General features: G+C 47.3%; 1 non-coding gene across 1 annotated transcript; it reads right to left on the bottom strand.

Annotated features, from left to right (window-relative positions):
* Window positions 1-1,655: 1,655 nt before the first annotated feature.
* Trnar-ucg (transfer RNA arginine (anticodon UCG)) lies at window positions 1,656-1,728 on the bottom strand. Its single transcript has one exon. It is a non-coding gene; the product is annotated as a tRNA-Arg (tRNA).
* Window positions 1,729-7,531: the final 5,803 nt, after the last annotated feature.

Genomic DNA, 7,531 nt, shown 5'->3' with positions numbered 1-7,531 from the left:
GTTCTGCAGCGCGAGGTTGTAGCGTCACCAAGAGCAGCGCATTGCCATCTACTGGCGCGTCCAGCGCTACAGAATGGGACTGTGATGTCTCTTCCACCTGTTCGGGTGATGGTGGCGTATTCGATTTGTCTACGGATACGCTTGACTCAGAGTTTGAATCTATGCTGACAATATTGTCTGAAACAGTATTTTCCAGTACTGTTTTCTGAATGTCACCTACAGCTTTCAGCGACAGGTTGATATCTTCTTCATCTGTGCTACTGCCGTCACAAGTTCGTCTCTTGTTAGTGGCTAAACTACTTTTTCCAGCCGGATTGTCTACAGTGTCTTTCCTGAGTAAAGGTGGAAATTTTTCAAGAGTATTTTGTGGCCTGTCGTCTACATTTCCCGTAATGCTGGAAACTTCACCACCCGTCATCTGATTTTCGGTCACAAGATCAGCCAATGTTAACCTTTTACGCTGTTGTAAATTATTCTACAGTACAAACACCTTTTTTGGGCAGTTTCTCTGAGATGCCCACTTTCATTTCACATATGACAAGTCAAAGTCTGTCTATTGTATATACCGTACGCGTTGTAGCCACAAACCAAATCGTAGATGGAATGTTTTGTTTGCCATGCATATCGACAGAACGAACACCACTATAGCACTACAATCTATGCTGGCTTGACCATCGTTCATTACGAATTTGCCTGATGTCACCGTATTTAGATAATGCGTCTTTTAAGCAGCAGTTTTCTACCTCGGGGGGCAATTCAAATACTCTGACTTCTTTATAATCAACATCAGCATTTGAAATGGTAACTGTACTCACCGAATTATCGCCATGGCCGGAATTGAGCTTTTCCTTCCAATTTCTGCAAAATCCGTTCCAACACCAACGGGGAAGGCAGCTTCACAAAAAAGCAGTATTGCTCCAAGTCATAATAAGCAGTGCGCGTCTGATCCGAAGTAATGCCAATAACGTCAACGATCCAGTCATGAATTTCCAGTGAACTTGGCTGAGCATTACTGGTTGCTTTGTCACATCCAAATTTTAGGGTAAGCTTTCTGGGGAACATGGTTGCCATGTCAGCAGTTAACAGTTCGCGAAAACAAGAAAACTAAAATGCAGCATCACCAAAATCACAATTTTACACAACACTGTAACGCAGAGACTGAATATTAAGTCGTAAGATCCAAGCAGAAGCGCCACAGCGCGTCCGCCCAGGACGGCCGCAAAAGTCCCAGACAAACGAAACTTTTGTGCAATTGCTTGTCGAAAGGCTATGAACGATAATAGACACCGCTCAAAGTACAACTGTCTGTAATACAACTATATTTTTAAAATATTTCACAATGCGAACCAAACTGCGATCTCTGTTTACGTTGCTAAGCAGAGATACTATACTGCTGGGTCGCTGGCAAGCGAAACTTACATGTTAGCCTATTGTCAAGATGTTATGAACGTCAATTAACACAGGTTAAAGTCTGAATGTTATAAAGGTATCTGAATTTCTAATTAGATTTGAGAGTGAAGCGAATTTGGTTACGTTGCTAAGTGTCAGCAATAAAAATAAAATTAACGACGAATGAGGCAGGTGAATATATAATATTTTCAATTAAAATATCCCAAAAGATGAAAAATGTAAACGATTAAGAAGATAAAAAATTTCGACCGTGACAGGACTCGAACCTGCAATCTTCGGATCCGAAGTCCGACGCCTTATCCATTAGGCCACACGGTCGCACAGCATGGTAGTGCCAGTATAATGTACTTAAATGGTACAAATCATATATTTCTTATTTTTTGTGGTTTACAGTGTACGTACGTGTGTTTCTTACACATAACATAGACTTGCGTAAGTACATACTTTCATGTAGTTGTTTGCTTTCAGTGGAGAGGTCTGCTTAGCGAGCGGACTGGAAGAGGTGTTACCTGAACTTCGGCCGAACCAAATTTTTTGTTAGACGAAATTGCAAATCCTTTCTTTCAAAGTGGAAATAAGGATCGTTTATCTTCTACAGAGTATGACTGGATGTACATGCAGGTTTTGTGTTCCAGTGATAAGTGAGAAAGAATGTAACTTAATTTATGTATCAAATACGCTGAAATCACCGTAGCCTAACAGTATTAAGGTAATGCATTTTAACACCGTGATGACAACTCAGTCGTTTATGTACAAAGGTGTGTACATACACGTTGTTTCGTTGACAGCAGCATAATTGCAAAGAAACAGATAAATGATTGCGTCCATGCTGTGATCGATAATTCGCGATCTGTTTAACGTGTGTGGTGGAAAATGCTGACTATATATCTGTGGAGGTCTTTTGCATTGTAGTACGTTGAATGCAAGTGGCCCATATTGAATGAAAATTCACAATTAAGAAGCTGTACGAAATCTCGGTTGTTTGATAAGGATTCTCCTTAGGCTAAAACCGCCATTCATCAAAATACATAGTGCTTCCTGGATGTGGATAATCCTGTAGGCCATGTATATCTTACCACTTTTGGATATACAGAATGAACATCAATAAAAACAACTAATTGCAGGGACGCATTCCTGACACGAAACAGAGGAAAAAAGGTCCTATGAACATGTGTCTGGAAATGCATCAGTGCCACAATGGACGGCGCTGACAAACGAAAGTCCCTCCGATTACGTTCCGTGTGTGTATCCCACAGATGACGATTATGCAGACCGATGAGCCAGTTTCGGTAAAGGTTGCTTCGTCGGTAAAAAGGACTGATGTCAGATATCCTATAATTGTGGATGATCTCCTGCAAATCCATCCCGCGGAAAGAAATCTGTTGCTCGATAACGCTTGCACTTGACAGGGATAGTGGCGGCTGTCATGCAGGATATATAAAATCGTACTTTGGTTTACAACGTATTGGCGGGCCACTTGTCTGGAACTTGCGCTTGGGTTCGTCTCAACATCCTACACAATCCGGTCCTTCAAATCTGGTGTATGCACAGTCCGCCGTACAGTTCATCTGTCCGAAAGGACCCATTACCACAGAAATGCCCAAAAAGTTTTTGAGGCGTTCTGTGATGTGGTTGGTATCTGTGACGGTGCTTGTATCGGTATAGCCATGCCGCTTCTCGGCCGTTTCCATCTGCTTGGCCGTACAAAAACACCGTCTCGGCTTGTTCCCGACATGAATTGCCGGGCCATTCTGCTGCTTACTGTTCACTACGTCAATCACACAGACTACAACACACAAGCAACACACGGCACGTGGTCAGCGGAACTTTCATTGCAGTGTTCAAGGTGGTGTCAACTTACAGCAGTTCTTGAGGCCGTAAATGAAGTTGTATAGATTTTGTGTCAAGAGCTTACAGCAACGGTAACGAAAAGAAAACAGTCCCATAAATATTGGGTTAGAAAATGGGTTACTGCTAAAAATCGTTAGGGTATGTGAGACATTCTGATAAGTAAGATTCATTGCCAGAGGATTTCTTCCATTATAGAAGAGATAAATATATGTATCCGAGATGACATGCTGACTCGTGTTAAATTACAAGTAAAACTGACATACCAGGTACCTACCAACTGGAGATGCACTCTATCACTGTTCTTAGAAAAGCACAGAACCGAAGTTTTCATGTGAAATGATGACTGGCACTTAAAATAACCTGATTATGTATTTGGTCCCAATATTTCCGCATTATTTTTATTTTTAGTCGGATTTGTGAGGGTCACTCGAGCTGTAAATGTAGGTGCGACAATTATTCATGTAGTGGCACGTAATTTTAGAGCCAAACTTTGTTCTCCATTTATAACCAGTTGCTAGTGAGGGATTGTGCCAGTAAGAACTGTACAGTATTGTGGTTACATGTGATATTATTTGAGGTCAGGAGTGACTTACATCTCTGAATATACAAATAATTTCCCTATTTTCATACACCCCCCTGCGGGTTGGGGGGTTAGAATAGGCCCGCGGTATTCCTGCCTGTCGTAAGAGGCGACTAAAAGGAGTCCCTCCCCCTCAAGGGGGTAGTTGGCGCCTGCGTCCGGAGACGGACGGTTTCACGACCTATATTTGCGTTCATTTTGGTTTTTCACTTCTTCTGGTTTTTTCCATCCTTTGGTTGGTTCCTTTCTTTGTTCTTCTCCATCTCACTGTCTTACTTACTCTTCTCCTTGCCTTCTTCTCCTTCTCTGGTCTCCGCTTCGGCGTTTGAGACAGTCTGTCCTTTCTTTCCCTTTCTCCTTTCTTTTTCCTCTTCTTCCTTCCTCCCTGTGCGTGCCTGAAGGCCGACCCACGCGTTCGCACGCGTAGCCGTTGACGGGGTAACGCGTAATTTCCCGCCCTGGGTAGACAAGTAAGGCACGCACTTACCCCTGGTAAAGGCCAGGCCCAGGGAGGGGTGATTGGCTGAGCTGACACCTTCCGACCATGCCGATTGATCCCTCCGTCCGTTTCTCGGGAGGTGTGACCTGAGGTGTGAACAATCACCTAAGGCGGGAGTGCCCTCTGAGAGGGTCCCCACAAGGAAGGAGCGCGCCATCGGAGACGCTGGCAGTCATGGGGGATTCCCCCGCAATGAATTTTTTTTCTTCTTCTTCTTCTTCTTCTCTCTCGACTTCAGCCCGCAAACGGAAACTTGACCAGCACCCAGTGACAAAAGTACTACCGCCTGCCCCACAGTTCCTTGTAGTTTCTCGATCTGAGGACGGAAAGGATTTTTCCTCTGTCAACCCTTTCGTTATCCAGAAGGGCGTAGATGCCATAGCCGGATCTGTGAAGTCTTGTACCAGGTTGCGTAATGGTACCTTGTTACTAGAAACTGAGAGCGCCTTTCAGGCACAAAAACTGCTTCGGGCCACACTCCTGTACACGTTCCCTGTGCGGGTGGAGGCTCACCGCACTTTGAATTCGTCTCGTGGTGTGGTATATACTAGATCACTCGACGGATTGACTGACGAGGAGATTCAGTCTTTCCTCGCTGAGCAGGGCGTGACGGCTGTCCATAGGATCATGAAAAAAGGTCAACAATGACCTTGTACCGACCCTGACACTTTTCTTGACCTTTGATAGTGTTCAGCTGCCGTCGCGCATCAAAGCGGGTTACGAGGTTATTTCTGTTCGCCCCTATGTCCCGACACCTACGTGCTGCTACCAGTGTCAGCGTTTTAATTACACTCGCCAGTCTTGTTCCAATGCGGCTACATGTGTGACTCGTGGCAGGGATGCCCATGAGGATGACTGTCGACCTCCGTCTCCTCGTTGTGTGAACTGTTACGGTGACCATGCAGCGTCCTCCCGCGACTGTCCCATCTACAAGGAAGAACGCTGTATCCAAGAAATTCGGGTCAAAGAGAGAGTCTCCACCTCGGCTGCTCGCAAGCTATTTGCTAGTAGAAAGCCCACGTTGCTCCCCGCGGGGAAGTACAGTACTGTCCTCGCCTCTCCTCGGAGGTGGCGACGCAGACATGCGATCTGACCTTCAGCACTACGGTCGTCCGTTCGGCCAGTGCTAAGATCGCCCGGTCGACGACTCCTCTTCCTCCCGTCGCCCCTCCGACACAAGCACCCCTCTCAGCTTCCGCCAGAACGAAGACCCAGAAGTCAGATGCACGGGCCTTCAAGAAGGAACAGTCTCATGCAGACCTTCTACATACCTCAAACCCTCAGCCATTGACCAACCCTTCCACAAAACGACCTTCCAAGAAGGCTCATAGGAAACACAGTTCTCCTTCCCCGCCACGGCGCATTTCTCCTCCTGCGCCACCCAGCGGTTGCCGCCACAGGCCGTCATCCGTTTCGCCTGGCCGCACCGCTGGTAGCCGAACATCTGGCCGTTCACCAGCGGAGGAAGCTCCCCCTCCCGGCCATCTCCACAAGATGGCCGATGAACCTATAGAACAAATGGACGATGACTGTCCGCCTCCTGCTAGCGGCGGCAGTGCTCGCTCGAAGCCGGGCCCTCAGCGGCCTTCGAGATGACCCCTTCTTCCATCTTCTTCCTCTCACAATGGCACTTATTCACTGGAATATTCGCAGCATTCGCTCCAACCGAGAGGACTTGAAATTGCTGCTCCGCTTGCACCGTCCGCTCGTCATAGCCCTCCAGGAAACGAAGCTACGCCCATGCGATCAAATTGCCTTGGCACACTACACCTCTGTGCGTTTTGACTTACCACCTGTGGCAGGTATTCCGGCTCATGGAGGGGTTATGTTGCTGGTCCCATCACATTGCACACCGGCGTGCAGGCAGTTGCCGTCCGCATTACTCTCCCCACTTTTACATTTTCCATTTGTACCGTTTACACTCCATCGTCGTCTGCCGTTACCAGGGCAGACATGCTGCAAATTATTGCTCAGCTCCCTGCACCATTTTGTTAACTGGAAACTTCAATGCTCACTATCCTCTTTGGGGCTCTCCAGCATCCTGTCCGAGGGGCTCCCTGTTAGCAGACGTTTTCAACCAGCTCAATCTTGTCTGCCTCAATACTGGCGCCCCTACTTTCCTTTCAGACACCTCTCACACCTATTCCCATTTAGACCTCTCTGTATGTACTACCCAACTTGCACGCCGGTTTGAGTGGTATGCGCTTTCTGATACATATTCGAGCGACCACTTCCCGTGTGTTATCCATCTCGTGCATCATACCCCCTCTCCGTGCTCATCTAGTTGGAACATCTCCAAAGCAGACTGGGGGCTCTTCTCTTCCAGGGCGACCTTTCAGGATCAAACCTTCACAAGCTGCGATAGTCAGCCCGCACACCTCACGGAAGTCATTCTCACTACTGCTGAATATTCCATCCCTCACACTACTTCTTCTCCACGCCGCGTACCGGTCCTCTGGTGGACCGCAGCATGTAGAGACGCCTTAAGTGCTCGTCGACGTGCTTTACGCACCTTTAAACGCCACCCTACAGTGGCGAATCGTATCAATTGTAAACGATTACGTGCGCAGTGTCGTATTTTTAAAGAAAGCAAGAAAGCCAGCTGGGCTGCTTTCACAAGCACCTTCAACAGTTTTACTCCTTCTGTTGTCTGGGGTAGCCTGCGCCGGCTATCTGGCACTAAGGTCCACTCACCAGTTTCTGGCTTGACGGTCGCGAATGACGTCCTTGTGGCCCCTGAGGATGTCTCCAATGCCTTCGGCCGCTTTTTCGCAGAGGTTTCGAGCTCCGCTCATTACCACCCTGCTTTCCTCCCCCGAAAACAGGCAGAGGAGTCTCGGCTATCTAATTTCCACTCCTTGAATTGTGAAAACTACAATGCCCCATTCACCTTGCGGGAACTCGAAAATGCACTTGCCCGGTCACGGTCCTCCGCTTTGGGGCCTGATTCTATTCATATTCAGATGCTGAAGAACCTTTCTCCTGCGGGTAAAGGTTTCCTTCTTCGTACTTAACAATCGCATCTGGATTGAGGGACATGTTCCCGCATGCTGGCGCGAGTCTATTGTTGTACCGATTCCTAAGCCGGGGAAGGACAAGCACTTGCCTTCCAGTTATCGATCCATCTCGCTTACCAGCTGTGTCTGTAAGGTGAAGGAGCGAATGGTCAACTCTCGTTTGGTTTGGCTGCT

The sequence above is a fragment of the Schistocerca gregaria genome, chromosome 4 (assembly GCF_023897955.1).
Source record: "Schistocerca gregaria isolate iqSchGreg1 chromosome 4, iqSchGreg1.2, whole genome shotgun sequence".
NCBI classification, from domain to species: Eukaryota; Metazoa; Arthropoda; class Insecta; order Orthoptera; family Acrididae; genus Schistocerca; species Schistocerca gregaria.
Note: the sequence above shows the minus strand (reverse complement) of the source record. Positions and strands in the feature narration are given on the sequence as shown.